Below are 9,920 nucleotides of genomic sequence, written 5' to 3' on the forward strand. Positions count from 1 at the left end.
AAGGTTTGACTGGGTTTTTTATGCTCTGTCTCATGGCTGAGCCTGGTCAGTGCTGATTATCGCTGGGGATTCTGGGACTTGGAGTTTTTTTTGGTCAAGATCCACCAGCTCTTCCACTGCAGTGTCCTCTGCTGGGAGTTGGTGGTACATGCCGCTTTCTTACAAATATTTGGATGCATTTGCCATAAAACACCAGTAAATGGATTTTAAACCAGTTGTGGTTAACCACAAAATTTTTAGCTGACTGTTGTTTGAAAAAAAAATCGTTTTGAAATATTGTAAAATTATCTGAATGTTTATGTCGAACACCATCTAAGTGGATTTGACATCATTAGCTAGCTAGCTCTGAGATTCAACTTCTAGCCCATGGCTGGCTGTCAGTGATAGACAGGGTGAGTGAGTATGGGAGCACAGTGCTATTTATTGGTCCGGTAGGTGGGTGGAGTTTGTGATTGTGATTGCAGTAATGAAGCACTGGACTGTAAACACTCTACACACCGCTGTAGATTACATAAATCCGCTCTTATGTAATCCTAATGGATCTGGTCAAATCAGCAGCTTCTAATGTACGTGAGTGCACCAACGCACACCAACACACTTTAGTGCAACACACACCACAAAAACAAAAACACACACACTAAAACACACCTGCAACTATTATATAGCATGTATAGCAGAGCGGCAGTGCACTTATAGTTATAACCCTGAGTGTGCTGCTAAAGTAGGTGCAGATCAGTCAAATCAGGACAAAGATCACAATCTGCTGTCAATCATTTATTCACTCAACCTGGAGATTTTCATAGTCGGTGCAAGGTGAACTGAGGGCATACACACACTAACAATAACACAAACACACACCACATGCACACACACACACACACACTGAAACAAGTTAGCTGAAAAGATGCTTTATTGGTAATAAACCAAGAATAAATCAAGAAAAAAAGTATGTGAACTCTTTGGGATTACTTTGATTTCTGCATAAATGGGTCATTAAATGTGTTCTGATCTTCATCTAAGTCACAATAATAGACAAACACATTTTGTCTTAAACTAATACGACACAAACAATTATATATTTGCATGGTTTAATTGAACACGACATGTTAAACTCCACAGTGAGGGGTGGAAAAAGTATGTGAATCTTTGGATTTAATAACTGGTTGATTCTCCTTTGGCAGCAAAAACCTCAACCAAACATTTCCTGTAGTTGCAGATCTGACCTGAACAACAGTCAGGAGGAATTTTGGATCATTCCTCTTCATAAAACTGTTTCAGTTCAGCAATAATTTTGGGATATCTGGCGTGAATTGCTCTTTTGAGGTCTTGAGGCCACAGCATCTCAATTGGGTTGAGGTCAGGACTCTTCAGAAGGCGTATTTTCTTCTGTTGAAGACATTCGGTTGTTGATTTACTTTACATTTATTGTTTTGGGTCGTTGTCCTGTTGCATCATCCACACTGTTAAAAAGTATAATGTTACGTCTTTTCCTCAGGACCTCCTCTCTCCTTACAGAATCTGCATTTAATCTTTCCCTGTATTTCCTTGTTCTTTCTGTTCTCACCATCTCTTGTTATTTACCTACATCTGCCTCAAACTAAACATTTAGTTCAACATGGATTTAGCTTGAAAATGGGATAGAAGGAAAGTAAATTGAGTTGCTGTATTGATCCTACATTTCTGAATAATCAACTATCAAAATATGTTAAAAGGATGAAAAAATTCATGAACTTAACTGAAATTAGCTGTACTATATGTATCTAAGGGGAAATATTGATGTATTAAAATGCAGTTCATATCATATAGTGTGACAAAATTGTCATTTGGTCACACCATATGACGTTTCATGTTCTTAGCATGACTTTAAGCAATGTGGCTTTATGCTAGCATCATTAATCCATGCTAACTACAATAAAACAATATAGTTTTAAAGGTAATTTTGACTGAACAGTATTTTTATTTGGGCATTTTTTGTGTAAAATGTGTCACACCATATGACAGTGCAAAATGGGACTGAAGCAGGAGTGCTAAATATACTTGATTTTTCTGAAAACATAAAGAGCGATAATTTACCCGGTAACTGTCAGTGTCCTTCTGAGATGTTGTTCTTCCTCCTGAAAGAAGGAGGACCCCCACTCCCTGAAGGTCTCTAAACAATTGCCTGTTTAAAAAAAATGTTGAGCAATTTTCACCAAACAGTGTTTATAACCGCAAGTAAATATGTGATCTAAAGACACACTGTTAATAAAATAATAAGAAATTAAACACGGTTTCAGAAGATTATCACTTTTTATAGACATATTAATCTTTTTCACCATCATACACACTCACACATGCTAGAGGAACAATGAAAGGAGTGTGTGTCGTCAGTGCTGGAGTGTGTGTTGCTACACGCTCTGTGTTGAAGTGTGTTATAAAGCCCACACTTCCACAATGCTCCAGTAAAGAATTCATTTTTAGAGGATTAGATTAGAGCAGAATAATCTGGATTAAACGTCACAGCGCTGTCCAGAGACTGCTCTAATTTATTACAGCAACCGTCCATCGACCTGACCACACACTGCAGAGCCAGGCATGGGCACGCACTGTGCGGCCAAATGTTTGTGGACGCCCCTTCTAATAGATGCTAATTCACACTCACCGGCCATCTTCCCAGTACCGGGTTGGACCACCTTTTGACTCCAGAACTGCATTAATCCTTCATAGCATAGCTTTAACAAGGTACTGGAAAATCATTCCTCAGAGAGTCTGGTTCATATTGACATGATAGCATCACGCAGTTGCTGCAGATTTGTCGGCTGCACATCCATGATGTAAATCTCCCGTTCCACCACATCCCAAAGGTGCGCTATTGGATTGAGATCTGGTAACTGTGGAGAGCATTCGAGTACTAAAGCACCACCAACTCTGCCCTTTATCAACCAAAGTGCCCTTTTGAAACTTTTATATATATATATATATATATATATATATATATATATATATATATATATATATATATTATTATTATTATTAAGATTTTACTGAGGCCGGTTTGAAATGATCTTTTGAAAACCTGAGCGATTAAAAACGAGTGAAAACAGAATGCCCTGAAATCAGCTCGCACACACCCGACCTCTCTCTCAGTTCTTCAAGCACAGCCTCACGCCAAAAGATAGACTTCTTCTCCCCCGTGTCCCACCAGCCAGGTAACATACACATCAAGTAAAATCCTACCGTTCGCCCTCTAAACCCAACGTGAAATCATTTTGTTGTGCAGGACAATGTCTCATACAGCACCAAACTACTAAGCATATTTAGCCGACTGGTCACCAGATAAACTAGCCCCTCTAGCCCAAATCAATGATCGATAACGTGAGGACGACCACATACAGCCCCGGTTCTGGACTGATTTGCTTGGGGGGGCAGTAAAATTAAGTGGGCATGTTGATATTCATGTTGCACCAAGGAGGATGCTGCTTTAAAGACAGTGGAAGGTAAACAGAAGTTAACTGAAGGACTTAACAATGACTGTATATAATTAATATTGTACATGTATTTTATCAGTTGGTGGTGTGACATTTTTCCATTGAAAACTCACGTTTAGAGAATGTTACAAATAAAAGTCAAATTTCATTCAACATGTGCGTGTCATTTTTTTTATAATGAAGTGTTCCACGTGCGCTAAAAAGTGCCCTTTCCCCCGCTGAGCACTTGCCCCTCAAAATGTCTGTGCACCCCACTGATCCTGCTGGACGTAGCCATCAGAAGATGGCACACTGTGGTCATAAAGAAATGGAAAATTAGAGCTTTTATTTGAAGAAAATTTGAAATGACTGCAGAGCTTTTAGACTTCAAATAATGCAAAGAAAGTTCATATTCATAAAGTTTTACAAGTTCAGTAGAATAACCCTGGCGTTTAATCACAGTTTCAACATGCATCTTGGGATGTTCTCCTCCACCAGTCTTACACACTGCTTTTGGATAACTTTATGCCTTTACTCCTGCTTACTTAATATTACTCAAATAATTTGTGATACATAATATATAATTTTTTTTCCTGAAATTAAAATATTTTATTTAAAACATACATTCAAATATTTACATAATCTCAAAGATTTCTTTTTTAAACAGTCCAAGTCTCACTGTCTCAACACATAGATGGCATTTGGTATACTAAACATAATGTGTTACGTGCCATCCATGTGCCATCCAGTGTAATATGTGTGTTTTAACTAAAAATATTTACATTTCAGGAATTATAATATATTATGCATCATAAATTATTTGAGTAATATTGTATAAATTAAGCAATTGTAATTAGGAAATATTGTACGCAGAAATGAAGTAAAGTTTACTAAAAGAAAGGATTGATTCGGCAAAAACACATTGAGTAAAGGTTACTAAAAGAAAGGATTGATTCAGAAAAAATAAATGAAGTAAAGTTTACTAAAAGAAAGGATTGACTGAAGTTCAGTTCACTTATTTACTCTATGTAACATTTACATATTAAAACCAAGTTGAAGTTACTTAAATTGATCTAAAAAAGCTAGTTCAGAAAGTAAATTAAAGTAAATTTTACTCATCATTCAGTGTATATCAACTGTGTATATACCTCTTCACAACAGAACTGAGAGCAAGAAATTTAAACATTTAGCATCATTATTTTTTAAATATTTACAATGCAGTAAGTTATTGCTATACAATATTATATAAATCAATAGGAATATAGTGTTACAGTGTCCCGCTGTATCTGTTCACACTTAGCTGAGTGGGGGTCCAGTGGAAGGAAACTGAGACTGGGTGGTGTAGTATAGTCAGGAGCAGGTGTAGATTTCTGTCCTGTGGTGCCCTCTAGTGTCCTGTAGAACTGTTTTCACATTGATTTTAATGTTAATTCAATATTGTTTCAACAACATTATGGTGTTATATGTATTCGCATCATCATCATCATCATCATCCTGTACATCATTCACTTTCCCAAGGGGCCATATATATATATATATATATATATATATATATATATATATATATATATATATATATATATATATATATCCCTGTATAGGCCTGTACCACATTTATAATAGCCCTTTATATATGTACATAATAAAACAAACAGTAAATGAAACATTACAATAATGCAATAAAAAATAAACTGTGGTGGATTATATAATTATTTAATAATCATGTGATGCTTCAATTTAGAAAACTGTAAAAATCTTGCATTGCTTTGACGAGCACCGCAACCAATTCATGAATTAATGTTTTTAAAATGTGCAACATTAACAGTACTTACAAACTAGCAAAAAAACACGTTTTTCAAAAATCCGTTTAGTTTTATATAAAAAAAATGCAATAAATGCATTTATATGTTTGTTTTGCCTCAGTTTTTTGTGTTCAGTGAGAGAAATGTAGCCTGTTTTGGGCTTGAACAAGTGCATTAAAGTCAGGCTGAATATGAATATTATGTGGAAATAAGAAGGACAGCACACAAAGGATCAAATCTGTTTTATGAACAACTGAACATAGATCTTTCCTAAGTTTGGTATAAAATTATTCTATTACGATATCAGAGTAATATCACTTGAAAAATATTTTTGGAAGACATTAGAAAGTGATCCTTAAAGAATTGAGTGGTGTGATATAATAACCCTTGGATTTTCATGTTTTATAGAACTTCAAACTTTTGTCTGATTTTTCAGTGTTATACATACATGATAAATACAATTAAAAATGTTCTTCAAGACTTCTGTGGTATCATTTGATTATCATTTGATCTACTTATTATACAGGTTATATATATATATCGCAGGGCTCTCAAGTTTTGAGGTTTGGTGGGAGTTAGAGATTGGGGGGAGTTGGGGTGGTTGGTGCGCAGTTCTTCTTCAGCTGTTAACCGACGTGCGTTTCAGAACTTTTGAGTCGGACAGTTCTTCGCGCCTGACACTCTGGCTGAAACACTATCCTATTTGAGTAGGTCTGCCCATAGACTGTGTATAACTGGACAGAGCATCGTCTCTCAAAAGTGAAGCCACCACAGGTCAGGCGCCCCCTGCTGTTCGGCTGCAGAAAGCTGTGTAACCCCACCCATCACCATAGGTTTCAATGGTAAAACAGACAACTTTCAATCACGTTTTTTTCTAATAAACTGTAATTCTACCTCCTTTATTTAAATGCAACAGCTAGTGTAACCTCTGCTTATATTGTCAAATTTTTATATCCCCACAGAATTCGCTTTTTAAAACGTTATTCAGCTCAATTCAAAAAGGTGTGGTTATTGTAAAAGGGCTGGTTATGGGCGGGACCAATAACAGACCGTCAGCTCGCTCTACAGCCTGTGACCTCGAGGCAGCCCTCAGGGGCGGGGTTATTTAAATGAGTAGGAGCTCTCCACAGTCTTTCTCCCTCCTCTGGTCTTGACTGTGCAGACTCGGGTATCAGGATCGCCAACATGGTGGAAGATTTTGGCTTCATTTTCATTGAATGAATGGGAACGGCGACACAGTGTCCATCTTTTTTTTTTACAGTCTCTGGGTCTGCCTAACAACAGAGCGATCTATATTCTGATTGGTTCAACGAGAGTACATTATAATATACAGCCGATGGATTGGAAAGCGTCAGAAATACCATGTGTGGCGTGTGCGCGTGTGAACTCGCTGAGGTGCGTGTGTCACACGCTCAAACCATGAGACTTGAGAACACTGAATAAAACTTAACACTGTTCTATAGATTGCAGTTATGCCGTACAATGCCCAAATCTGTACTAAACTCATAAACAGATGTAGGTCACCTATAGGTCATTATCAGAATATTGTAGCTTTGGCTTAAGATGACTTAAGATGACAATCGTAATCACATTTTACTTCCTGCCATGCAAGCATCCACATTGTTATAATTATTAAAAAGTGGCATTTGATGAAAATCTACAGTTGTAGAATTTGTTAAATTGCTCATAGTGGCCTTGTTCTGTTTAAAAGACGCAGTTTGATTTAATTTTTAATTTCATTTTAATTGGTAGCATCAGCTAAAAGCCACACTTTAGTGAAATAAATATTTTTGTCCTGATTTCTGTCCTGTGGTGTCCTCTAGTGTCCTGTAGAACTGATTAAATTGTTTTCACATTGTTTCAATATTGTTTCAACATTATGGTTTTATATGTATTCTTTTTATTAAACCTTACTTACATTGTGTTCGAATTTTATCTTATAGTTTGTTCTGTGTTTGTTGTTTGTTTGTTTCTGCAGTGTATAAAGAGACATTCAAATAATAATAGTAATATTAATAATTATTTTTATTTGTGAGGTGGGCATATTTAACCATTTAAAACTAAAAAAAAGAATGATTCAGAACCTTAAAACAAAACATAATGTTTACAATGCCTACGATGCCTATTGTCAAAATGTTTAAAAGACGCATTTTGGATAATAATAAATATTATTAATTGCTTACCGTAAAAAGTGTCTTCAGTCAGCAGTCACAGTTCTGATCATTGGTGGGCTGGTTAGCTTGTTCACTGCTGGCTCGCGCTAGGGGGCAGTGTGGTACAAGATAAGACTGGGCAAAAGTCTGCTGAGAACCTATTCACAATATTCTTCTAAGCATGAGTCCAGAGACCTGATCATAAGATTCAATCACCTGCATATAAAGTACAGAATACAATAAAAAACATGTATTTACCTGCTCTCTAAAATGATTTTTAATTATTTTAACTGACTTTTAAACATGCATACTTATAGACCTGTGTTTCAGCACTGCTGAAGTGGACAGCGACCATAACATATGTACATATAAATCACAGCACATATTGTATAGTTGTTATGGATCTTAAGGTTTCACCAGAGGAGGAAAATAATGAATTACATTTACTCAAGTTACTGTAATTGAGTAGATTTTAAAAAAGTAACTATGTAACTTTTACTCAAAATACATTTTAAATTGAGTACTTTTTTACTTTTACTCGAGTAGATTTTTAGCAAAGTAAAGGTACTTTTACTCAATTACACTTTTTCAGTACTTTTTCCACCTCTGGGTTTACTAGTATAAAATGGTTTGATTTATTCAAATGTTACATATAGCAGTACAATAATACTAATATTGACTTAAATCAGATGGAATCAGACAGACTGGATATTTTTAAAATAACTAGGAATTTTAATACAAGCCACAAGAGGATGGCATTTTAGTTTGCACCCATTGGTGACACAGATGTGTAAGTACACACAGCCTGATACATTGAGATGCAACCTGATAAGGTGTAAAACAGTATGATACAGTATGTTACAGTGTGATACAATATAACATGTTACATGTTACAGTGTGATGTTACAGTATGATACAGAAGTTGGAAGCCAACCTGCAGTGCTCAGACCATACACCACAAACTACATCAACTCTGTCTGCATGGCACTGTCCCAGAATAAATCCTCGTCTGAAGCTGATGCACAAGAAAGCCTGTAAATATTTTGCTGAAGACAAGCAGTCCAAGAGCGTGGATTACTGGAAGAATATCCTGTGGTCCGATGAGATCAAGATAAACTCGTTTGGCTCAGATGGTGTTCAGCATGTGTTGCAGTGCCCTTGTGAAAAGTACCAAGGAACCTGTCCCTTGCCTACACTGTAAAAATGAAAAAGTTGAGAAACTCAAAATTTCAAGGCAGATTACTGCAATAGGTTTTTGAGTTTTTAGGCCAACTCAAACTTTTAAGTTTTGAAAAAAAGACAGACAGTTGTGCCAACTAGAAATCTTTAGTTCAGATAAAAACATATGCATAAAACTTTAATTATTAAGTCTTACCAACTTAAAAAATCACTTTGTGTTGTTAGTTGGCGTCATTTACAGTATGTTCTATGAAATGTGTTTTGTAAAGTCTGTTGACTCCGTTAAGGTTTTACATAAATCAAACTCACATAATGAGCACAGCACAATATTTTTGTGGAGAATGACTACACACTGATGGTAAGTAAGAGATGGGAGGACACGCCCAATATGCAAATAGCATGATCAACATCAGGTTAAAACCCCTGCCTAATTGCTCAGTGGACCCCTTTTAACTAAAGAGTCAAACTGAGCATGTGCAGTAGTGCAGAGTAGTTGGCATGGCCTCAACTAGGGTTCAACTACAGTTTGTAAATTTTATCAACACAAATTATTTAGTCAGGTCAATATTTAATAAGAAACTTAATAATGTTAGTTGAAGCAACTGGTTTGCCATAGTTTATGGTTCAATTTAATATTTTTTTTTTTTACAGCGTACAGTCAAGCATGGTGGTGGTAGCATCATGGCGTAGGGCTGTAATAGCGCTTTCAGCACTGGGTAGCTGACTTTATACATGTGCTGTGACATCCATCTATCTAATAAAATATGTGCAGAAATGTAAGGGGTGTGCTTCATTTTGTCTTTTGTGAGATATAATATAGTAATATAATACTGCCTGATGCCATGTGATACTGTGTGATAAAGTATAATACTGTTTGATACAGTGTAATTGAGCCTAATAATGTGGGATAAAGTATGATATAGTCTAATCCATTGTAATACAACTGTGATAATGTAATATAGTCTACTGTTAGATCAGATGCAGGACTGGAGTGATTAATGATGTTTACACGTTTTAGATGTTTTTTTTTTTCTATTTTTCACATCACATCCTCCCCTCCCTTCATCCCGGTTCACGGGTCAGTGTTTGTCCGGTTGTGGACTTGGGGCACTGTGCGTCATTGATACTTGAAAGGAGAGAGAGAGAGAGAGAGAGAGAGAGAGAGAGAGAAAAAAAAAAACAAAGTTGCAAATTCATTCTTCCCAGTGTCTCTAGAGGGGGCGTGGAAGTTTGTGTGTGGTGGGGGAGTGCAGGAGGGGGGTGGGGGGCACACATTGACGTAGTTGCGATGGGCGCAAGCACTACGTAATAGAAAAAGAAAGAAATAGAAAGAGAGAGAG

General features: G+C 36.3%; 1 long non-coding RNA gene across 1 annotated transcript; it reads right to left on the reverse strand.

Annotated features, from left to right (window-relative positions):
* Positions 1 to 861: 861 nt before the first annotated feature.
* LOC111191351 (uncharacterized) lies at positions 862 to 2,901 on the reverse strand. The gene is made up of 3 exons (XR_002649448.2): positions 2,642 to 2,901; positions 2,074 to 2,161; positions 862 to 1,386 (listed from the first exon to the last, which is right to left on the reverse strand). It is a non-coding gene; the product is annotated as an uncharacterized LOC111191351 (long non-coding RNA).
* Between the last annotated feature and the right edge of the window lie 7,019 nt (positions 2,902 to 9,920).

Source organism: Astyanax mexicanus, chromosome 15 (assembly GCF_023375975.1).
Source record: "Astyanax mexicanus isolate ESR-SI-001 chromosome 15, AstMex3_surface, whole genome shotgun sequence".
Taxonomy (NCBI): Eukaryota; Metazoa; Chordata; class Actinopteri; order Characiformes; family Acestrorhamphidae; genus Astyanax; species Astyanax mexicanus.